Source organism: Lissotriton vulgaris, chromosome 1_1, assembly GCF_964263255.1.
Source record: "Lissotriton vulgaris chromosome 1_1, aLisVul1.2, whole genome shotgun sequence".
NCBI classification, from domain to species: Eukaryota; Metazoa; Chordata; class Amphibia; order Caudata; family Salamandridae; genus Lissotriton; species Lissotriton vulgaris.
Genome location: NC_141685.1, coordinates 1,592,210,060 through 1,592,235,578, shown reverse-complemented (window position 1 = coordinate 1,592,235,578; position 25,519 = coordinate 1,592,210,060).

Here is a 25,519-nt window from a genome sequence, read left to right as displayed (position 1 = left end):
GAACTCTTGCTCAAAATGAAATGATGCTTCATAAAGAAGTTGCTCAAATAATGTTAATTGATATCGAAGATGAGTATCCCGACTACGTTCACTATGAGGTAGCTTCAGCTAAACGCTAAAAGGGTCGTCTGTCGTAATTTGACGATGGCCGGGTTAGCGCTTAGCTTTGCTACACGTTTTCTCTTAACTTGGCCATATTAAAATACGCCATTTTGTATGTTACGGTGGCCATTTTAGGAAATGAGCGGCCTCGTGGTCAGCATGCCCTTTAGTCCTTTGTCCGTGCCGCTGACCACTCGAGTTTGCCCAGCAACAGGCTATTTTTAGTAACGGTCAAGCCTGTACATGCGCAGTCCCAACTGACCAGTCACCCCTCAGGAATGTTCCGCCAAACTGACCAGTGGAGTTGTAACCCCTCCCATGAGTTGGCTGTGTTCCAAAAATGACCATATATGTACATAAAGCACTATAACCTTGTACCGCCTATCTTTTATTACCTGTAAAAATGTATAAAAGAAGGATTCGCACCAACGTTCGGTGATACTTCTTGCATTACCCAAGGGTGCTGTAGGAACGTACCACCACCCCATGGGGTCTTAATAAACTTGTCTTTTGTACTTTTCAGTTTCCGTGCCAACAGTTCTTTGGTGTAAGTGGGTATTTCTGCGGAGCATGTAGGCCTTGGGAACCCAATACCACATTTCGGCCGGAAAAATAAACCTTTCTCAGGGCCCTTTTTAATGCATAAGATGTACATCTAAGGTAGGCCCTGGACAGCTCTGAGTGCAGGAAACAGTGTAATTAAAAGGCTGGACATGTACTTTTAAGTTTTACATGCCCTGGTCATGAAAAACACATACATTCCTATTTCATTACTGCAAGGCCTACCTCTCCTGTAGGATAACATTAGAGCTACCATATTTTATTTTATAAGTGTCCTTTCCGAATGGGAATAGGTAATCAGATCATGTTTGGTGTCTCTGCCAACTTTGAGCGAACAAAGCAAACACAAAGAGATGATGGACAGAGCGCTGAAACTTTTCAAACATTCACCCCCAGTCACAGATCTGGGTTGAATCCATCATTGTTCTTTCGCTCACTTCGCCAACCCAGTTCTGACACAGCTATATGCAAATCAGTCTTGACCCTGTGCCTCATGGGAACAGTCCAGCCTGAACTGCCAAGCCATGTCTTCCCTGGACCGGAAACAAGAATCCTGGTACCGGTTTTGGGCTAACAGCCCTTATCAACCAGGCTAGCTTGAATCCAGTGGCAAAGTGAGCAAGGGACCCACGTCCAGGCATACCCTGCCATTTTAGGGCGAACAAAGCAAACACAAAGAGATGATGGACGGAGCACTGAAACTTTTCAGACACTCGCCCCCAGTCACAAATCTGGGTTGAATTCATTATCGTTCTATTAGATTTTGGCATTTTCTCTCCGTAGCCATTTGTTGCTTGCGGCCAGTTTTGGGTCACATGACTGGGTGTCGGTGAAGATGGCCTTTTATGTATTCCTCATTGACAGCCACACACAATGGGAAGCTTACGTGTGACTGGATGGGCCGTCGCTGGCAGGATGGGAGGGAGGAACCAGGACTAGCCTCATATACACTTGAATAGGCTGTGTCCTGTTTCCACACAAAGGGCTGCATACCACCTGTAGATAGTCTGTAGTCAGGGCATCTGTACACTTCAAAGGCATGCCTCTAGATACTTCACCACACATCAAAGCCACAACTGTGGATAAAAGAAGGACTGTTGTGCTGTTAAAAGGACTGCCACTGTGATGGACTGCTGATCTGAAGGAACTGCTTCCCTGCTGTGCTGGCCTGCTGCCCTCTTGCCTGGGGAAGAAGAACAGGACCTTCAACTTCATCTTGAAGTCTGGGTCCTAGAATGACACAAGGGCTAGTCTGCTGGCCTCCTGATCTAAGCCTCACGAACATAAAAGGCTCCCCAACATGCTGCACTAGCCCCTGGTCCCAGCTGAAATGAGTCATGACCCTCATGTTCTGGGCACTTGATGTGCCTCAGGGGTGCTGAAAGCAAGCTTTTGGTCCCATTTGCACCGAGATCTTGTTGCTCGCACCACAAACCAACTCTTCACACTGAAGCATCGACCACTTGCGGGGTCCAGCAACGTGAAGCTCCAGCAATGCCCATCCATGACACTGGCTTCAAGTTTTGCTGACTGCCTCTCGCGACGCTCTTCCTGCTCTTCACGACCCTCTTTAACATGAATGGGACTCTTGCCACGAACTTGAGAAGATAGAATTTCAGCAGCCCTAACCTGTTGACTGTATCCGACCAGCACTCTGTTGCGATGGGTCTGAATGTGTGACTTTGAGCCAGACCATATATCCTGAGTTGGCTCTTTGTGCTTTTTGGCAAAATTTTTACTAAATTCTTTAAAAATTCATATATTTGGTTCGACTAATTGGATTTTTGTTGTTTGGACCCTGTTTCACTTATTAAATTCAGCTCTAGATTTGTAATCATGCATGGATCCTTTTGTGTGGTATTTTATTGCATTACTGTTTGAAGTGTTGAATTAAATACTTTACACAATGCCTCTAAGCTAAGTCTGATGGCTCTATACCAAGCTACCGAGATGGGAAGCATAGGTTAATCTGGGGTTCGCTTGTGCCTTACCCGAACAAGAAAATTGGGTTGCTGCTTGATCAGGGCTTAGGCTTCAGTCAACCAGTAACCTCAATTTCTCAAAGTATGTATGTATGTATGTCTGTCTGTATGTATGTATATATGTATGTATGAATGTATTTATGTGTGTATGTATGTGTGTGTGTATCAATCAGTCAATCAACCAAGGATTTAAAAAGCGCTGAAAATTGCCTGTGAGGGTCTCAAAGCGCTGGAGTTGCTAACTTCTTCGTGGTGATCTGTTCATTCGAAAAGACGGGTCTGGAGGCCTTTCCAGAATTCCCTAAGCAAGGAGACGTTCCTGAGGTGCAGGGGAAGGTCATTCCAAGCTTTGGCTGCCAGGCGTGAGATGGAATCTCCTCCGCTGTGGTGTCGGCAGATCTGGGGTATGTCTGTGATTAGAAGGAAGGCAGATCGTAGGTGTCTGGTTGGTTAGTGGAAGATCATTCGTTGTTTGATTCTTGTCCTTCATTGTGCAGGTCTTTGTATGTGTGGGTCAGCATCTTGAACTGACATTTTTTCTGTATTGGGAGACAGTGAAGCTTTTGAGGCGTGGTGTAATGTCGGCCTGTCTCGGGAGGTCGAGGATGAGTTTTACAGCTGAGTTTTGCATTGTCTGTAGGCTCTTCAGGAGGCATGTGGGACTTCCTACCCAGAGTCCTGTAGTCCAGCCTGCTGGTGACGAGGGCCTGCGTGGTGGTCCTTATGATGTTGACTGGGAGCCACCTAAAGATCTTGCAGATATGTAGCATGTGTTTACAAATCAAATATGAAAATTAGAAGAGCTTTTTCTTGCTGTTTTACATTAGACATATCTGTTGTTCTACTGTCGTATTAATTTGGCTGTTTAGTCCAGAATATAGAGTTTATTTTCATATTCAGGGACTTTGATTGGAAGATTATCACTCCCCACACTTGGAATGTCCATGAAATCACCCTCGTTCACTGTAGATCCTTCTGGAACATGAACATTTTTGGTATTAAATATTTATTCATTTTGATAATCATTAGTCTCACCATGTTCTGAAGAGAGATATTGGTCCTTCCGAAAATAACAATTACACAAGTCACACTGACAATCCTGCCAAATCCACAGACTACAGGACAAGCTAGATTTTTTATTGCAAGCCTGTGATTCAAGGTCACTGCACCCTTTTCCATGCAAATATATCAATGGCTCTTTATCTACATAGAATTCGGTTTGGTCATTCAAATAGTCCAGTGCCATCCTCTCTACTGTCATAGTTGGTGAAATTAGCTGTTTTCAAGTTTATTGCACCTAAGTGCTCGATTTAAATTCTGGAGCTGCAAAAAGTCAGCCCATTGCAGAGGATGACTGACGTAATGCGGTTGCTGTTGGTTATGATGTAGCAGGTGTATCTTGGAATGGGGATTCTTTTACCACTGGCAGTTGGTGCTTTTTCAGTTCTGACATGTATCTGGGCTTGGAGACACCACCGGGCTCTTCAGAAGATGGTGAAGACAGCACTTCAGTTCTTCTGTACCCTCAAAGTTGCCGTTTTTTTTATCTTCCAGTTCAATCACTTTCTTTATAATTCAGTTATTTACTAAAAAAGGAATGACAGTAGATAGCCCTTGTTTGTACCATCTATGAGGTATAGTATTCATAAGAGAGTATGTAATCTTTTGTTGCAATCTGAGATTTGTATCAAGACAAATGATTCTGTTGTTGACCAAACCAGTGATCAGTATCTCGTGGATAACTACTTCTGTTTAGCGGAAATCCTGTACAATTAGGCTGACACTAAAAGCTAATCATAGCAGTTTAAAGTTTCCTCCATCTGTCATGGCTTTGACAAGATTACTGTCACTTTCAGTAGCAACATATCAAATGCTGAGACCTCTGGGTTGAAGCCATTCATAGACTTTTGTTTTAAATTCTTGCGGAGTGTTGGTTGCTTTGTGTGCTTTCTCCAATGCGAACATTGCAAGGGTTGCATAACCTATAATGTTTAAAAAAGCATCATTAATGGTGGCACCAGCAGGTAGCCTTTGTTTAACCCTCAGTGCAGAAGTCACAGTGATGCACATTTAGTTTGTGGCTGGAAAATGCTCTGTAGTGAGATATATGGATGGCCCGGCAATCTCTTTTTTTGCGTCTGCAACCAATCCTAGCACCTGAAAGTTCAACTGTGGTACAGCAACAGCTGAAAAATAGGTCTAGCTTGGACCCTTCCATTTTAAACAAAAGGCCATTACAAATGCCAGAAGAACCTCTCCTGCCACCAATGAAAAAGGAAGGAGGTCAAACACTAATAATGTGACAGTTTCCCACTGTATAAATAAACTAGATTATGAGTTTGGTGGTACAGTGAATCCTTGCTGAATGTATCCTTGATAGCGGCTCTTCTGTTTGTATTTGTGTGACAATCTCACCTTAAGTGACCTCTCTGAAGACAGAGCCGCATCTCATGATGACCTCCTTCCATATGTCCAGGGACTTCTCTCTTCTAAGGTGCTGTTCCCACGAGATTTGTTTGTAGTTTTTCATTTGGGCAATTGGCTCCTATACCATAATGTCCAGCAAGCTTTTCACTATCTGCTGGTCTGTGCCAAGCTGTGCAATTTGCAACGTGTTCTTCTTTCGGCCTAAATGAAAAGAAGTCCAAAACCTGGGAGGAGACCTTCCTAATAGAGCCAAAGCAAGAAGTGGAATTAAATAACATTTGCAATTCCTTTGGGCTGGCTGTGACTGTGATATGAACTGCTGCTGCTGTTTTTGGGATGTTTTGAAAAGATAGAAGCAAGTGGTGAGGCTACAGGAGAAGGAGGAATAGAAGGGATCTATACTTCATCGGGTGTCTCTTGACAAGAAAAAATACTGGTCCATCTTTCTTACTGCCAACTTGGCTTTCTGGATCCTTCTTTTCTCCATGTCTCATCTGGAAATACTTAGTGATCCACTTCAAGTCATCTTCATTCAAGGATGGGTGAAAATGAATGGGGGAGGTAATTTATTTAAAAAGTTACAAACGAGTGGCTGGATGGTTTTTTCTATTAGCAGTATCACTTTCTAGCCTGTTTGAAGTCACAAGGCCGCCCACCAATAAAAAAAGTGTTGTTGCAAATGAGCCATAAAGTACTTACCTGTATTCGTTTTTTTAAAACAACGATTATTCTAGGTGTTTAGGAAAAAATAATTAAACTTTTTAACATCACTATTTGCGCTGTGGCGTCCCTCAAGAGTAGCCATACAGCTACAACAGATTACAGTGTTTATTTTTCATCGTTACAAATGTATGGTTAAATAAATAAAACTGGGCTCCATAAAACTTCGGTGCCTCGTATGAGCTGTAGTTTAGGTTCTGCGGAATCATGTAAAGACATTATTTCTTTCCATTTTATTCTATTGAAAAAATCTTATTGGCCCCAATTACTGTAAATAAACTGAACAGTAACGTTTTCATCTGATCTTTATATTTATCCAATTTTAATATCTGTGTGTGTTACAGTTAGATGTTGTAAGTAGTTCGAGAAAATATAATGGTTAGGTAAACATTCACCTTTTTTGCAAATGCGACTAACTTGTGCACTGTGCAATAACTAAAACAATCAGATTTGTGACAGTTAACCACATTAAATTAATTGGAAGTAGGCAACATTGGCACTGAAACATGTGCAGAATGTTTTATTTAGTAAAAAGGGTGTAAATGCATTCTCCTTTTTAAAAAGAGATTACCCAACTACGAACTTATCGTCCTTAATTTGAAATGTTGCAAATTAACTTAACCGCAGTCAGCATTTACAAAAATATTGTATTATAGAAAAGATCTGTGTGTCAACCTTGCAAGCAGGATCATAATGTGTTAGGAGTTATAAGTAATGCACTGGGTATTTTTCAATTAGTCTAAATTTAATTTATTGTAGGTTCTGATTGCTTGCACAGCAACACCAAGTCACAAAAAACGGTATTTCATTACAAAGTGTGATAGTTCAAGGGACTTTTCCGTTTCAGTTTACTAAAGTCTAATAGCCTCATGCATCATTGTAGGAATTTGCGATTCCTAAATTGCGAAAATTAAGGAATCGCAATTTAGGAATCGCAAATTCCTATGCATCAAGAAAATGCATACGTTTTTGCGATTTCTTAATTATCCTTATTTGCGATTCCTTAATTGCGAATCGCAAATAGGGAATCGCATTACATTGATTCCTATGGGCCTCTAGGCCCATAGGAATCAATGGGAAGGCATTCTCATTTTGCGAATTCGCAATTAAGGAATCGCAAAATGAGAATGCAATTTCAAGGGTGCAGGGGGGTCCAAAGGACCCCCCCCCTGCACCCCTGGAATGTCATGTAAGTACATTTTACTCACACACATGTCCCAAGGGAATGTGTGTGTGTAACATGTAAGTTTCAAAAATGCATTTATTTGCATTTTTGAAACTTTTCGCAAATTACCATGAAGGTTTACTTCATGGTAATTTTTGTCTTCAAAATTGCGAATTCGCAAATTAAAATTAATCATGCATAGCATTTAAGGAATCTCAAAATTTGCGATTCCTTAAATGCTATCGCAATTTGAGAAATCGCAAAAAATTGCGATTTCTTAAATTGTGATTAATGTAAAATGAATGATGCATTCCAAAATATGATTTTGGAATCGCAAACGGCCGAATTTTGCAATTCGCACCGTTTGCGATTCCAAAATCGCTTGATGCATGTGCCTATAAGTACTGATCAATTGGGTCAAAAAGAATTTGTAACAAAATGTGTACACTGATGTGAGGTAATGATAAACTGAAATAAACAAGTGTTTAAAGACTATGTTCTTATTTTCAAAACTTTCCCCCAGATTCATCATGCTCCTCTTTTGCGAGTCCTTAATAGCAATTATTAAGGAATCGCTATTAAAGACTCGCAAAACGGGATGCATGTAGAAATCGCAAAATTTATAGCGATTTCTACATCTTCCTTATTTGCGATGCGCTAATTGCTAATCGCAAATAAGAAATGACCCCCCATTCATTCCTGCGGGCCAAAGGCCCATAGGAATGAATGGGGAGTCAATCCTTATTTGCGATTAGCAATTAGCGAATCGCAAATAAGGAAGTGATTTCAAGGGTGCCATGGTGTCCAAAGGACACCCTGTAGCACCCCTGAATTGGTGATTTACACTGGTGTTGCGCACACACATTTCCAAAGGACATATGTGTGTGTGTAACATCCAACTTAGAAAAATGCACTAAAGAGCATTTTTCTAAGTTTTCGCTATTTACCACGAAGTCAGACTTCGCGGTAAATAGCGGCCAAAAATTGCGTATTCGCAATTCTAAAATCGTTCATGAATTGCATTTAAGGAATCTCAAATAGAGATTCCTTAAATGCAATTCTTTGCAATTTAGCGATTTCAGATTTTGCGAATAGTGCATTTGGGATGATGAATAAAAGCGCTCGCAAAGGGCCAGATTCGCAGAATCTGGCCCTTTGCGAGCCGATGTTTTCCTTCATGAATCTGGCTGAGAGTTCTTTTAAAAGGCATTAAATAGGTAACTGAGTTTCAGAATTTAACAAATATATGTTGAAAAATTGATTTAAAAATAAATGTAAATATAAAAAATTAAGGGCTAGATGTAGGTAAATCTAATTTACCGATTCATAAATACCGAATTTTACCGATTCAGTATTTATGAATCGGTAAATTAGAAGGAGGCAGATGTAGGTAATTATTAAATCACAATTACCGAATCTGTAAGATTCGGTATTTACCGATTCGGTAAATACCGAATCGGTATTGCCCATTGATTCATATGGGCCTTGAAGCCCATAGGAATCAATGGGAAATACCAATTTTGTATTTACCGAATCGGTAAATACCGAATCCTGCAAGGGTGCAGGGGGTGTCGCTTTGACACCCTCTAGCACCCCAAGTACAGGCTTGTGTGGCATGTGGCACACATACATGCCCTAAGGGCAGTGGCGGTTTTACCGTGGGGGCGTTTGGGCGCCGCCCCCCCTGTTTTCTCGCCATGCGAGAAGAAGGCAGAAACAAATGGTAGTTATTTATTTATAACTACCATTTGTTTCTGCCTGCCCTTCTCGCACGGCGAGAAATCAGTCAGCAAACTTCCTCGAGCTCGAGCCTCAGGCCAGGGGGGGAGTGGCTTGGGGGAGTGGCTTGCCCACTGTTGTGAATACGGACTGTTTGGACAGCCTGAGAGGCTGTCCAAACAGACAGTATTAGCAACAGTGGGCAAGCCGCTCCCCCAAGCCGCCTCCCACTCTCCATTCTGCAGCATGCAGACCAAGAGGAATGACGTGTTTAGGGCAGCCGGCCGAACCAATCAGCGCCGGCTGCCATGGAGGGGAGGGAGGCTGCCTGCAGCCTTCAGTGACAACGAGGCATTCAAAAAAATCCAGGATGGCGCGCGGGAGTCTACAGTCTCGGCCCTCGGGACAGCACTCGAGTCGAGAGCCAGAGCGGGAAGCCAAGCCAAGGTACGTTTTTTTTTACATTTATTTTATTATTTTATTATTATGAGGCTGTCTGTTATTATTGTCCAGCCACCGCCAATTTTACGCCCGCCTATTTCAAATGTCACCAGCCGCGACTGCCTAAGGGCATGTCTGTGTGTCACATGGCACAGGTGTGCATGCACACCTGAATTCAGTATTTTACCACACAATAGGATTGGGTGGTAAAATACCGACTCTTAAGGGCCTGTGGCACTCTTAGGAGTGTCATCTACATATGGATTTACCGATTCGGTAAATATACCAATTCGGTATTTTATCGAATCAGTATATTTACCGAATCAGTAAAATTACTGAATAGGCCCCCTACATCTGAAAAGCCAAATACCGGTCGGTAACGGCCGAAATCGGCCGTTACCGACCGGTATTAGGGCTCCTACATCTGGCCCTTAATCTTGCTTATTTCCCTTCTTAAACATATAGTGCTAGAAAGGGTTGACTTATAATAGACCTGATTTGAAATTTATAATAGACGTGCAAAGTATTTCTGATTAGGTCTGTGGATTGTAACACATTCTGCACTTAAATTAGATGAATGGCAATGTGCCTGGGGTGGCTCCTCCGCTAAGACGGAGGAGACTCGCCCCACTGCCTTGCAGCAGTAAAAAAGGAAAAAAGAAAATGATAATAACGTAATGTTATTATCATATTGTTGCAACAGCTTTGTGTGAGGGTGCGGGTGGGTTTGCAGAGCAGGAGAGGAGTGATGGAACCCTCCTGAGTGCACTATGACTGTTTGGTCAGCCCTCTCGGGCCACCCAAAACAATCATGCGCGCTTTCCCTGTTCTCCATAGAAAATATGCCTAGGCCCCCAGTCCCTGGCTGAGAGCTAAACCACAGCTAAACCACAGCGCTCAGACCAATCACAACACTGCATTGCAGCATTGTGATTGGGCAGGGGAACCTGGGTGCTTACCAATCACAATGTTGCATGGCAGCGTTGTGATTGGTCAGGGGTGCGTGGCTGTTTCCTGAAGTCCGAGATGGAGGGAAGCAGAGAAGCAGGACCCTGAGCAAGGTAAGTGTATTTTTAAATTTTAAAATGTGCCCCACGCGGCCCTCCGGCTGCTCACCCCCCTCGCCCGCACCACTAGCCACGAGCCGTGCCGGCTGCTGCTGCAATGTGCTGAACTATAAACAGGTTCACCAAGGCTCAGCTGTGCAACTCAGGCCAAAAAGATCTACAAAACAGTGTCTGCAAAATTCCTGTGAGTTCTATCTGTTCTGTATGGCCATAGCTGAGGCCCTTCTTGAACCTTCTCTATCATAAGAGGCTACATCTTTAGCAAAAGTCTGCCGCTTGTGCTTTGGTAACCGAACCCCACCCCACTGGGGTCCTGGAGGGCCCCTCCTTCTCTTAGAAGAACAACAGCAGGCCCACACAACACTGTATATGAAACAACAAGACCAATTCAGCCTGCATGGTTTGAATCTCAAACTCTGTAACCAATGGGGCCACACCTCATATTGGCTCACCAAGAAAAAGTTAAATTTAACCAGTGCTGTGTTACAGGTCCGGACATGCCTTAAGATATAACAATGTAGAAGTGTACAGGATCACCCACAGAAAGAAAAAATGTGAGAAAGCAAGGAAAGTGCCTCACGGACGTAACACCCGAGGGGGTTCCCGGTTTGATAAATCACCGGTATACCCACTTCTCATCATCGGTTACTTTCCTTGCTGGGAGGATGAAACAAGTGCAGAAAGAATATGCACAGGACAGAATAGAGAAAGAAACAGACAAGGAGTGTACAAATACACTGCCTGGTAGGACAGAAAAAAGTGCTCAAAAGAATAGCGTATACCTACACCCAACAACCAACAGATATAAAAATGTGAGGTTTGGCTGCTGAATCGATTTTATTCTGGTGCTGCCAAACATCACCTTTAAAAAATGGTTATGTTGTTACCATTTATTTCGTAACTGAACCGACATGCTTCATTGCCTTGTCATTGGCAATTTCGTCAGGGCAAATGGGTGGGTCTCTATTCACAATCCTCCATTTTTCATATGAGGACCTTATGCTCGAGAATGGTAACCGTACCGTCGAGCATCAGAAGACAGCGCTTCCGACGTCGGAAGCACCGGAGGGTCTCGGCAGCGGTTACTCACACCTAGGAGTTTCCGTGACGGCTCGTGATCTTTGACACGCCATCTTCTGATGCTCGACGGTACGATTACCATTCTCGAGCATAAGGTCCTCATATGAAAAATGGAGGATTATGAATAGAGACCCAACCATTTGCCCTGACGAAATTGCCAATGACAAGGCAATGAAACATGTCGGTCCAGTTACGAAATAAATGGTAACAACATAACCATTTTTTAAAGGTGATGTTTGGCAGCACCAGAATAAAATCGATTCAGCCAGCCAAACCTCACATTTTTATATCTGTTGGTTGTTGGGTGTAGGTATACGCTATTCTTTTGAGCACTTTTTTCTGTCCTACCAGGCAGTGTATTTGTACACTCCTTGTCTGTTTCTTTCTCTATTCTGTCCTGTGCATATTCTTTCTGCACTTGTTTCATCCTCCCAGCAAGGAAAGTAACCGATGATGAGAAGTGGGTATACCGGTGATTTATCAAACCGGGAACCCCCTCGGGTGTTACGTCCGTGAGGCACTTTCCTTGCTTTCTCACATTTTTTCTTTCTGTGGGTGATCCTGTACACTTCTACATTGTTATATCTTAAGGCATGTCCGGACCTGTAACACAGCACTGGTTAAATTTTACTTTTTCTTGGTGAGCCAATATGAGGTGTGGCCCCATTGGTTACAGAGTTTGAGATTCAAACCATGCAGGCTGAATAGGGCTTGTTGTTTCATATTCGTTGAGTGGGGGGCTGCCCTATATAGCCTTTCTTCCCCCTTACATCCCTCTTTGATCGATCCACACAACACTGTAGCAACCACCCACCAGATCGCTAAAGAGAGTGCACTCCTGTTGGCAGCTCCTACCCCTGGGCCACTGTTGAAAATATCAAAATGTACAGCAACAGATATGAAACATGGGAAACACTGCAGGGCCTTTTTCCCACTGCCTGTTTGGCCTGATGTAGGCACAGGAGACATCTATAGGGCCAGAATTAGACTCAAACCAGGCAGCCTAGAATGAGACAGTAAATACAATTTACATCATTATTGTTTCTATTAACTATACTCAGGACACTTTAGAATCCAAGATAAATGCAGTGCCATTGGATGTAGGTCTCCTGAGGCAGGATCCATGAAAACTAGTATACTGAGGGAGCCAGACAGAAAATATGCTCCAGACACTCAACTTCCATGCTTTAGGGATTTTACCGGCAATACAAGACCTCACAAACAGGATAAGATTTCTGGAGGGCAAGATGGAAAACTCTGAGGGCAGGTCCTGAAAAAGTAACATGTGAGTGGTGGGCCTGCTTGAGGGGGTGGAAGATAACGACTTGGCTACTCAAGGGTTATCATCCTTCTTGTCGCTGAAGTGAACACATAGGGTTCTAACACACTAATTATCCCTGGAAAGACCCCAATATTGACTGAGGCCAAATTGCAACACTTTAAGGATCACAATATCATCTTGCAATCGCCAGAAAGAGCAGGCCACTTTATCAGAGAAGACATGACTTTCCTGATTACACACTGGCATTCCAAAGTCAAAGAGCCTCCTTTATGGAAGTGAGAAGAGGCTTGAAAAGATGGGACTGAAGCATGCACTGCTCTTCCCATATAGGGCAGAAGTCCTTGTTTTCACAGAGCCTGAAGTGGCTTGGGATTAGGAAGAGCTACAACCCCCCAACAGAACATACAGGATCTTCAGCTGAGTGGGAGCCATCAGAAAGAAGAAGAGATCAGTTTGGACAGAGTCCTGGGCACATATAAAATGAAACAGGAAGGCTAGCAGCAACTGTGCAGTAGTCCAGAAGGCTAGTCAGGTAGCTCTGTTGACAACAGCAACTCAACAATAGGCAATGGCGGACGCATCCACAAATCCAGGAGCAACAAGTGGGAATGACACACTGACAAAATCTGGATCATCTGTTGAGCCCAAATCACTAGCAATGGTAGTCAGGGCACACTCATAAGGAACATAAACAACAAATCTGAATACAGATGCTCTCCATAGCCTATCCTGTCAAACAAGTGTCAATGTTTTGTGACTCCAAATCTTTGAGTGAACCCTAATGTTGATAAAAAAACCCTTGCAATAGCTCCAGCACACATCCAGCTTGAAAGGTCTAAAGGAATATAATAAGCCAGCTCAATCAAAACCAGTATTAAGGCATTCACACTCTAAACCAAAATTACGGACACAGCCCATGTCTTGAGAAGACCTCACAATTACAAGATCGAAACACATCTACAAATTGAAAACTACAAAGATTGAGGAGATTGAGGAAATTGGGCCAAAAACAATCACTGATGAAGTTTCCTAAGATGATCCTTGATAAATTATAAGAGGCCCTCTACCAAATATCATCCTCCCAAACTGAGGACATTAAAAGTGAAGATATAGTAATATATGAACAATCCACACATGAAGTTTTAAAACTTAGAAATGGTGTTTGAAAATAACATTAATTGCCCTAGCCGTTGTCCTATGTGTACATAGCATCTTCCAGAATTATTTTTCTGCGATTTATGTCCTCATAGGTTTTTCACTTTGGTGATTTTTTTTCACTTTTTATGGATGTTCTCTGATTGTATTGTTTGGAGCACACAAAAAAGTAGCACTATAAATGTGATTAACAACAACAATGTACATTATGATGAATTGACATATTCATATGACTTCTTCTGTCTGTATAAATGGAATGTAAATTTAAATAATCCAATGAAATACTAAACGTTGGTTGTGACATTTAAAACAAGATACAATAGAGTCATGTTTATTTACAGAAAATATCACAGAAGCATAGAGGAGGAGGGAGGCGCCCATATTTTCCTTATATTCTGGAAAAGGAAAATGCATAAAATGTATGAAGAACAAAGATAATATGACTGCTTATGAGGCACAGACCGGGTTCACAAAATGTAGATAAGTTCAAGGCATTGAGAACAAAAAATGGCCTCCTGTGAGGTACACATTACTCACACAAAATGATGGATAAGAACATAGCTTGGAGGGTGCATTGAAGCCAAAGAGAACATGGCTGCCTGTCCTCACTGGAGCACCTTTATCCTTCACCACCAACAAACAGTTACAGCATTGCAGGGAAATATTTGCATAGAAAATATACCTAAAATATGCCTTTTTTATGTGATCGGCATTTCAGGTAGATTGTTTTACCCAAGCAGATTGATGGGGCAACTTTTCAGTGTGAAACTACAAATTCAAACGGCAGTGCTTTGAAAATGAGTGGTAGTTCCCTTAATGGTGGCTATCAACAAACATTTCAGGTAGACTTTTTACCTGAGTGGACTGTTTGGGTAATTTTTTTATGCAAAACTATAAATCCAACCAGGAGCCACAAAGTTTGGTAAGCGAGCAACCAGAAACTAGTTGAAATTACATTTTCAAGTTTTTCATTTCATTGCATCTCTATTTCAGAAAAATGCCAAAAAAGCAGGTGACACAAAACATGAATGAAATTGAATATAAGAGTAGTAATAATCAATTAAACACATTCAAAATTTATATTAAACATGTATCTCTAAAATCCAGGCAAAGGTTAGTTCTCACTTAAAATGAGTCCTCAATTAAATTTTACAACCTCATTATGGCCTCTAATCAGGAACGCACTCCTAATAAAATTTAGCAATGCATGGCACATACCTATTGTGATTAGTTTTTGCAAAAATTCCATAGGAGGGCGATATGGCCCGATCTCTACCTGGCGCAACAAAGCAATCAGAAAGGTACTTTGGACCTGCATAAAGTAGAGAAAAAAGTGACGTGCTTTGTTTGATGTCTTATCTCAGGGACACGGGTAATTCCCACTGCCAAACACCTTGTAACAGAAAAGCCACTTTAAAGTGAATAAAATTAAGTCTAAAGTGTGTAAGAGGAGCAGGTTAGTTGTATTCTCAATCCAGCCCAGATATGGTCCAATTAATTTGGCTGTAAAGATTTGCAAGTAATGTTCAACTATTTTCATATCCAGGGTGCCTGGTAACCTTTCCTCCACACAGTGGTTGGTGTACTTGGTTTTCACAATCATCTTGGCATTTCAATGGGAGAGGGATAGGAGTTTTGAACATTTCTGTTAAACCCAATTTGCGAAACCCTGATTTTATATACATCAACCAAGGTTTCTTGTTCACATTATCTAGTGTTAAATAGTCTGACAAGCATGCTCTAACCAGAACCGCCTGTGGGTTTTCCAACACGTAATTTGCAAAAAAAGTGGTGCCATTTTCATTTGGTTATCTATATAGGAAAGGCCCAACTCCTCATGGCATATACAATTTACAGTATCTTTCAGGACTGCAAGCAACCTTTGTGTGAAACCATTCTTCATTTATTGAAGGTTGTCTGTTTTTTTATATCGCCATACCTCCGCCCCATGTATGGCAAATGTAATACATTTGTCTTTATACATGGCTATCATCTCTGTCAAAGGTTTGTGTTTTAATGACCTTGCAAAGAAGAACATACCATCCATATTCTTTCCAATGTTTTGGGCTTTGTTAGAACTGGGGGTCTCTAGTTGACAATGGCTTGCACCTTTGTCCAAATAGGGACCCTTCTTCTAGTCAGAGTAAAGGGGCTACACTCCTAAATAACCCCCGCTCAACCCTGTGGTAGCTTGGCATGAGCAGGAAGGCTTATCTCAGAGGCAGTGTGTAAAGCATTTGTGAACACATACAGTAATACAGTGAAAACACTACAGATGGACACAACACAGGTTTTATAAAAATAAGTATTCCTTATATCGACCTAACTCAAGACCCAAACGACAAAAATCCACAATACAGTATTAAATAAATGACTTTAGGATAGTAGAAATAACTCAGTTCACTTTGGATGGTAAATGCAACATGTTTGCCACAAAGTACCTTTGGATGTGTCACGCAAGATAAACAAAAGGTTTGCAGGAAGAACAATGCGTTGGTTCCTTGCTTCGGGGGAGGCAATTCATCTGTTCCTCAGTGCTTGCGCAAAGTAGGCGATGCATCTGTTCCTTACCGGAGAGGAGGTGATACGACAATCTCGAGGTGTGGCCCGGTTGCGATACGACAAAATGGCACCTTGCTGCGATGTGAGGATCTGGTGAGATGCGAGAAGATGGCGCCCTTGATGCGATGCAACAACGTGAAGATGATGCGTGCACACTTGGCGGCCATGCGGCGACTCTGTAACTTTGGAACTGCGACCGGCCCTGCGACACGCTTCTCCGGTGATGCGACCAAGCCCTTGCAGTGGCAACACGCTTCTCCGGTGATGCAACGACACACAGCTGCGACGGAGACAAGCTTCTCCGGAGATGCGACGGCGACCCTTACGGTGGCGACATGCTTCTCAGATGAAGTGACAGCGACAGCTTAGGATGCGACACGCTTCTTCTCGTTGAGTCACGCTTCCAGCTCCCAACAACACGCAGGCTTCTGCAGATAGAATTTCCAGAAAGGAAATTCAGGGGGGAGCTGGTGGTGAAGTCTTGTATCCCTGAGACTTCAGCAGGAGGTAAGCACAGTTCAAGTCCTTGGAGATTCTTCTTCAAGATGATGAAAGTTGCAGATAAAAGTCTTTCTCCTTTCCTTGGCAATAAAGAAATCACTGCAAGCCAACCCCATAAAGCAACACACTGGCATAGGCGAAGTCAAAAACATCTGCAGATTCACTGGTTCTTCTCCTTGGCAAAAGGTCTGTCTTGATGTCCAGAAGTGATCTAAAGTTCTGGGGTCTGGGTCCCCTGTTTAATACACTCAAATCCTTTGTCTCTGAAGGCAGAGAGTGTCTGTACCTAGTCCAAACCAGTTTTGGGTGCATTTTGCCAGGGTACTACTTCTTCCTTTGTCAGTGTGGGCCAGGGTCATCAGACGCACCACATGAGGTGAAGCCAGGATGTGGAAGGCAGGCACAGCCCTATTCAGATCCAGGTGCTACTCCCCCCACCACTCCCAATGCAGATAGGTCTATTCAGCCTTGGGCTGACTCACCCTGCCTACTGTAGCCCCTTCAGCCCCTGTCACTCACAAACCAGACATGGAATACACAACTTAGTTGGATGGCTAGGCAAGAAAATACCTACTTTCTAAAAGTGGTATTTTCAAACACAGAATGTTAAAACCAACTTCACTAAAAGATGTATTTTATCATTCTGAGTTTAGGCATACTAGATTTGTTTTCCTACCATGTTCCCTGGCTCAGTTAGGTTTATAAGATGTTATAATCAAACTGCCCATTCTGGCCTATGGGAACAGGTAGCCTTGCAATTGTGAAAAACGAAATTGGCTGTAATTCAATATCAAGACATGCTACACACACCAGGGCATGTCCAACCTTTCACATAAAATGCACCCTTCCCTAGGGCCTACCTTAGGGGTGGCTAACATGTAGAAAAGGGAAGGTTTAGGGAATGGTAAGTGGTTGCACTTACCAAGTCGACATGGCAGTACTAGACTGCACACAGGCTCTGCAATGGAAGGCCTGAGACACACTTTACAAGCTGCTTCTGTGGGTGGCACAATCAGTGCTGCAAGCCCACTAGCAGCATTTGATCTACAGGCCCTGGGCACACATGGTGCACTGTACTTGGGTCTGACAAGTAAATCAAAAAAGCCAATCATGAAGTCACTAATCCATTACAGTAATTTACAATAGGGAGCACTTGCACGGTGGTACTGAATAGCAGTGGCACAGTGCCCAAATCATCTAAACAGCAAAAACATATCAAAAACAGAGGAGACAACAGCACAAAAATGGAAGGGAGACTCACGCCAGTGATACCAGGTATAAAAGCATTGCATAAGAAGGTGTCATTTCCAAACTAAAGATAAGCTAAAAACAATGCCTAAATAGCTCAAATCATTTTTTTCATTTTAGGATACCCCCCATTTTAAAATGCTGGTATTTTCTGTGTGGTGACCACATGTCATAATGTATAATTTTAAATAATTCACTTTCAGATCCAGGCCTTCCATATACTTGGTGAAGAGATCTTGTAACTTCAGCAGTGTGTTTGGGGTATGTGCAATCAGGACTGCTTCATCTGTGTAAATGTTCTATAATACTTTTGATATATACCAGAAACAAGAAAGGTGCTAAGATACAACCCTGTATAATGCCTCTCGAGGACCTTATTTGGGACGATAATTCTCCTTGTGGGCCCTATCAGACCGATACTTTACAGTCATGATGTAAGCATTTTATTAAAATAAGCAGATTCTGTTGCAACCCAATTTTCTGCACTATCTCCCATAATTTGTCCCTATTGACTAGATCAAAAGCACTTGACATGTCAATGAATAGCACATAGATGGCACTCCCTTTATCCCTCTCATATTTACTGATGATCAGGTTTAAGTTTAATAAAATTTGTTTAACAGTCCCTAAACCGGGCCCGAGCCCATACTGAATGGGCGTTAAAACCTTGTTCGCTTCTGCCCATGTCTCAAGTCGGGCAAGAATTATCCGTCTCATGGTTTTTGCTGTTACATCTATTAAGGAAATTGGCCTTTAACAAGTTGATTTGTCTCCCTTTTTGAAGATAGGGGACAAGGATGGACGATCTCCATGACTCAGGGATTTTTACCACGAAGGTGCTTCCTAGGACATTTGTTAATACTGGACCTCCTAGATCCGTGTTTGATTTTAACAAGTCCACTGGGGCCCCATCGAGCCCTGGAGCTTTTCCAGGGACAGATTTACCTAGTTGAATTTTAACCCATACAGGTCATTCCGGTAATGGTAACTTTTTGAGTAGGAGATGCACTTAATGTAATTTTGCATAATTGTGTCATTTTGCTGTAAATACGCTACAGGAAATTAATAATGATTCACATACCGCTAATTAAAGCAAATGAAAAGGTCTGGCCAAATGACCCTGGACTCTGGGAGGTTCTCCCATTCACAGCCATCAACAGGCATACACAGGCAACAAAATAGCTTATATTTGGCATGGAATCGAGGCAATTCATCTACCCCTAAATATCTCTAGCTCAGTGACAGTTTAATGTTAAAATTCTACTACAAAACAACATCCTTGGCCTACAACAGTATACATCCGCCAACAGTAAAACACCACATTACAATTATATATCTGTACAAAAGCATAAGCAAAAGGAGATGAGTTAATCCTTTGCCTCCAGCTTCTCATTATGTCCAGTACCCTTACACCTTTATCCATTAAGCTCCATATGAGCCTGCCCTGTGTACCTTAATCCAACCTCTAATCTATCCATTAAAAACGCATTCAAAATGAATCCAAAAAATTGAATAAATGGTTGGGCATTTCTGCCCTAATGTATTACACATTTAGCAAGGTATTGCATTGAACTTACTTGGTTTTCAAAACACATGTAAACATTCTAAGGGCAGATGTTGCAGAAGAAATTGCACACAAAGGATAAGTGATGTGTTTGACACATGGAAGGAGCATTTACTAAGTTTTGCAAATAATGTGTTTTCCTGCAATTTCAGTAGCACCTTTTTAACATGTAATACATGCTCTTTTCCATTCTCAGAGTAGATCAGAATGTCACTGATGTAAATTATGACAAATATATCCTAGCATTCTCAGAAAAAATTCTTCACAAAGAATTGGAACACAACTGGTGCATTGTAAAGCCCATATGGCATCCCTAGGTATTCATAAAGATCAAATCGAGCCTTAAACGTCATCTTCCATTCATCTCCTTCCTTCACTCAAATCAGGTTGTGAGCTCTGCAAAGATCCAATGTGGTGTAAATAGTTGCAGATTTCACCTGATAGAGAAAAACTGCGATTAGTGGAAGCAAGTCAATGTTCTTCACTGTTACCCTGTTCAAGGCCCTGTAAACTATACAAGGTCTCATCTCGCCATTTGGCTTGGGCACAAAGAATAATGGAGAGGCTGTGGGGGACCGCGTTGGCCTAAAGAAACCAATAGTAAGATTAGCTTAATGATACTTTTTAAGTAATAATTTTCTGCAGCACTTAAGGTGTACACTTTAGTTGAAGGGATTCGTGCCCTTTATGCCAAATCTAAATGGCAATCAAAAGGACAGTACTAAGTTGGATATTACGAGAAGCCAAGAAAGACATCAGACGCCAACCTCCTTAACCCCTGCGCTAACCCACTTTCCATTTTTGAGTAAGGACCACTTAGGGGCGCTGGCTGTCCTTAACCCCTGCGCTAACCCCCTTTCTACTTTTGAGTAAGGACATTGTTCACATGCTCATGGGGAAGATTAGATCAGGCGCTCCATTAGACCCGGCCTCTCCCCACATACTTGCTAAGGCCATGGAGGCTATTCTGCCATCAATAGTGGATATTCCGAATCGTTCAGTACAGACAGGCAAAGTTCCGAAAGCCTGGAAACATGCAATAAAAAAAAACGAATGAAGACTCTGCTCTACTAGAGAAGTTTCAACCTATAGCACTCCTTCTATTTAGTGGTAAATTGTTGGAGAAACATGTAAATGGGATCCTGTCAGAATTTCTGAAAGACCACCTTCGGCCTCATCCCATACAGATGGGTTCCCGGGCACAGTACAGCATGGAATCTGCATTGTTAGCAGTATCCGAAGAATTAAAAATGACCCTGGATCAAGGTGGTTGACCCGCGATGCTACTCTTAGATTTAAGCGCGTCATTCAACACGGTTGATTACTCTTCTCTATCTAAACGACTTGGGGAAATCGGCATCCAGGGCAAAGCACTGGAACGGTTAGGATCCTTCCTGGAGGAAAGATCCTTCCAAGTCACGGAAGCCAACGTCTTCTCAGACAAAAGCCGCTGACATGTGGGGTGCCACATGGCTCGTCGCTTAGCCCTACTTTGTTCAACATTTATATGCAGCCATTGACTGACATAGTCCAGGTATATGGCATCGCTAAAATATCATACGCTGATGATACTCAGTTAGTTGTTTCACTTAATTCTAGGATCAAGGATGAATCAGATCAGCTGGTTCCATGTCTGAAAAGTGTGGAGAAATGGATCACAGGGAGCTGTCTGAAACTGAACAGGGACAAAACTAAACTGACGGTCCTCGGAAACTCAGGAGTCCCCAGGCCTGTAACTAGATAGCCAAGTTCCTTAGGGATCGCACAAGTCCCGAGTGCTGCTATAAAAAATCATGGATTTCTGATGGACAAGGAGCTGACCATGGAGACACAAGCAAACAATGTGGCAGGTACTAGCTTTGGGTTGCTCAGAATGCTCCGCAAGATCCTTGAGCGTATTCTCTTACAGCTAAGATGGTTATACATGCTCTAGTCACATCACGTTCGGATTATAGCATCTCCCTCTTTCTGGGAGCATCTAAATATGTTATCAAGAAGTTACAAGTAATACAGAATACTTCGGTCAGACTTCTGTGTAAGATCCAATTCAGGAACCAGTGGGAAAGCATCGAAGAACTCTACATTGGCTCCCAATTGAGGTTAGGGTCACATTCAAAGCACTCTGCCTAATGCATAGAGCCAAAAATAACAAGGGACCTTGTAAAATCAGAAATCTGGTGGGCCTGGTGTCTTAGATCTGGCACTGAGCGCCTAATAAAAACAACCAGAATAAAAATAGCCAATTGGGGTGGAAGATCTTTTTGCAATCTGGCATCCAAGCTATGGAATTTACTACCTCTGGAACTCAGATTCCTAGCCACAGATTCAACCTTCAGAAAAATCTGAAGACCTGGTTGTTCCACCACTTCTGCTAATCTCATTTCCTGCTGTCTGTACCATATTTTATGCTTAGCACTGGGAAGCCTTTAGGCAGCAATGCGCTCTACAATACATAACGTAACATAACAGTGAGGCCAGAATGTCTCAGCCTCTTTTTTGTCGAATACATCCAGAAAGGAAGCATAGATGGCTGGATGCTCTACAGTAGTTTCCTCACATGCGGCTATAACAAGTTCCACTCCATGAGTTTCAGGTAGAACTCCTGAAAAATATTACTCTTAATAAAAAGACCTAAAAACTTTGGATCGTGAATCCTGTGGAATATCAGGATCGTGACGGGTTAGCCAAGGAATACCTACCAGAATTTTAAACTGTGGGGCATCAAAAACCTAAAAGGCAACAACCTTTTGCTGAGCTTGCTCTAGACAACAAAATATGACATTAGTTGTTTTAAACTTTATCAAACCACAGAACAGTTTGGCTCGTCTTACTGCCCTTATTTCTGGCTGTATTTCCTTAACCAATGGGAAATATATTGACTGAGCAACTGGGCATCAATAAAAACTCTTGTTACACCCAAGTGAGCCATTATTACAACTTTGAGTTCTTTTTAAGAAACCTCTAATATTCCAGGTAAGGTACGAATGGCATAGTATCTGGGAGAATGGCTTCTTTAGCCTCCCGACTCTCCCTCTATGATCAGGAGCTGGAGTTTCCTATTGTGGTAGAGTTTTTTGGTTTGATGGGACATTTAAATACGAAATGTCCCCCTTTACCATAGTATAGACGTAACTTATATCTTTGTCGGCATTCCGATTGTCCTTAGTTAAAGGGTTATTCATTACAGAACCTTATTGCATTGGTTCCTCTTCAGATTTTTTCTCTGGTTGCAGTGGTGGAAACTGGAGGTCTCTCTTATGCCATTCACTCTTCCGCTCAAATCAAGGCACAACAAGGTTAATTAATTTGGGACAAGTTTGAGGTTCAACATGAGAGCCAGCATCTTTTAAATCATCTCTCAACCATCCATAGAATACATATGCCCGCTTTTATTCAGACCAACCAAATTGTCTATGAACTGTAAAACCAACCATCATTCAGATTCAACTGAATTCTCAGAAGAATTTAGCCCAAATAAAGAGAATAGGGTCATCATTAGATTGAACAAATGGCACTGCCCATGATTAGGCATCACCAGATAAATAAGAGATCACAAATGCCACCTGTGTCTGATCATCAGGGAACAAAAGGCCCTGCATATAAAGTGAAGCTAAATTTTGGTCAAAAATTGTTGAAACTTCTTAGCCTCCCCTGAATAACACCCAGAAGTGGCCAAAGGCACAGGAGGAACATCCACCTCCACAGGATTGGTGACACATGTTCCTTTGTCCCAAAACAAAGAAAAGAAGGGGAGGCAGCAAGGTCTGCTGCAAAAAAAACGAGGAGGGCTGCGAAGATCTGACAGTCACTAGGTGTAAACACCAGGCATTGTGGAGGACAGTGCAGCTGAGAGCATGCAGGTTGAAGTGGTGTAAACAATGATCACTTTGCAGGTGTGAGTCATTTCCTAAGGAGCAGGGAGGATGCAGGGACAGGTATCAATGCAAAGGATTTCTACCACAGACCTTTCTTTGAAGTGGAGTTTACAAACGAAACAGGACAATTAATTCCTAGTTTCCAACCAGTCATTCGTCTGTGCCCAGAGCAGTTTACAACAGAGGGATGGGGAGGTTCTCTCATTTCCCCGAGTATGTGTGTGAAAAAGAATACCAGTCTCCTACAAGGGAAAGTAGACTAGGGCCATCTTGGAAGGAAGAAAAGAAGTGAAGGAAAAGGATGCTGATTTTTGGTGGAACAGGTACCATAATTGGCTATAGGAAAATAAAAATGGTACCTCACCACCACCATCAGAACATGAATGAACCTTGTAGAACAGTCCAAAGAAGAATCTTCTTAACTGAAGATTGAAAGATAGCGGAGTCTTTCTAATACATACAGACTTACATTATTCTCCAAGGGTTGCCTGATTGGTCTCCTGCTGCACCTACAGGGAAGGAAAAGATAGAAAGAGTGGACTTGAAGACCTGGCTGCCCATAAGTTGACGTTGTGGTCCTTGTGCTATATGTAGGACCAGGAGTGATTTTCCCAGCATCTAGAACTTTTGGGATTTAGACATTTTCTCTAGGCCACCAGAGAACCAGAACAAAATGTTGCAATTACCGTTTCAGGTAATGCTTGAGTAGCAAGTGTACTGTATTTGTCCCACTCGCTGAATTATCTGTGAAGCAAAATGATTCAGCAAAACCTTGCAGTGAAAGTAACAGGCCTCGTTAAGCCCTACCTAGATACAGTGTCCTGCTTCAACTACTGGAGGAGCTAGAGAATTAAAAAAGTAACTAAAGCAGAAGGCACAACTTGGACCTAGGGTGAGGGGGAAAGTGTCCCAGTGGTGATCAACCTTGAAAGCTACCAAATTGATTGTGTACAGCTTGGAGCATTGGAAACCAAAAATTATGGTTTTAGCAGAAACACAGCTACAACTTATTCAACTTCGAGGGACCCACAGCAGCTTAAATATAAAGCTATGTAGGATTTAGATAACCAAAATATTAACAAAGCTCACGGGTACAATCTTTGATCCATTCAACTTGATAGGCGTACTCAACCTCTGCTCCATCATAATCTGCCAGAAATCACACCAAGGTACCAGTCTACAGTGAATATTGACAAAGTAGCATGATAAAAGTACAGCTTCACCCTTCATGCTGTTCAGTGCTCTATATTACAATATATAGTTCACTCCATAGGCTTCCCTGTAACAGAGAAAAATATGAAGGAATACAATCTAGTAGATGGGTAAGGATGAGGTGGCATAAGGAAGTTGTGAGGGAAGGAAAAATAGGTCACTTCTATCAAACAGACCTCTGAGAGTTATGGATAATCTTTCGAAAAATCTAATTGCCACCTAAGGAGGATAGACCAATATGGGTTGAAGGGAAGTTTAAAACATTGTTGTTAACTTTTTGAGTTTTCAACTCAGTCAATCAGAGATGCAGCAACAAAGCACACCTAATATGGAATAGAAAAGTTCTCAACAAGGGACCTAGGCAGTGTGATGGAATGGAGGATTTCTGTGTCTATCAATAATCCTTTATCCATGTGTCCTCCGTAACACCACTTTTAATCACTTTAGGGGGGTCTTGAAAGGACATTGATCAATTTTTTTCTTGTTCTGTTTCTTTTACCGCTAAAAGAACCTCCTAATGAAAACACAGCTCAGTACTCCCCTGGCCACACACTCTGAACCCCTATGATACTGTGAAACCAACGAATCTCTAGTCCTGTCAATTCAGATAAATACAACCTCTAGAGTAGTTTCAAAAGCAAGTGTGTTGAAAGATGATTCCCTTCTGTTCACCAAAATGCTTAAGATTTGCCAGGAAACCCAGCCCCACCTGGTGGGGAAGACCTAAGGCCTGGCTGTAAAGTGGCAGAGCTCTCACCTAAAGTCACAGTTCCCCCAATTTCTTTAGAGGTGGCCCACCTCTAGGTTTCTGAATGTGGAGGCTCAGCTAGCTCTGCTGTCATAAAAAAACTCTTTG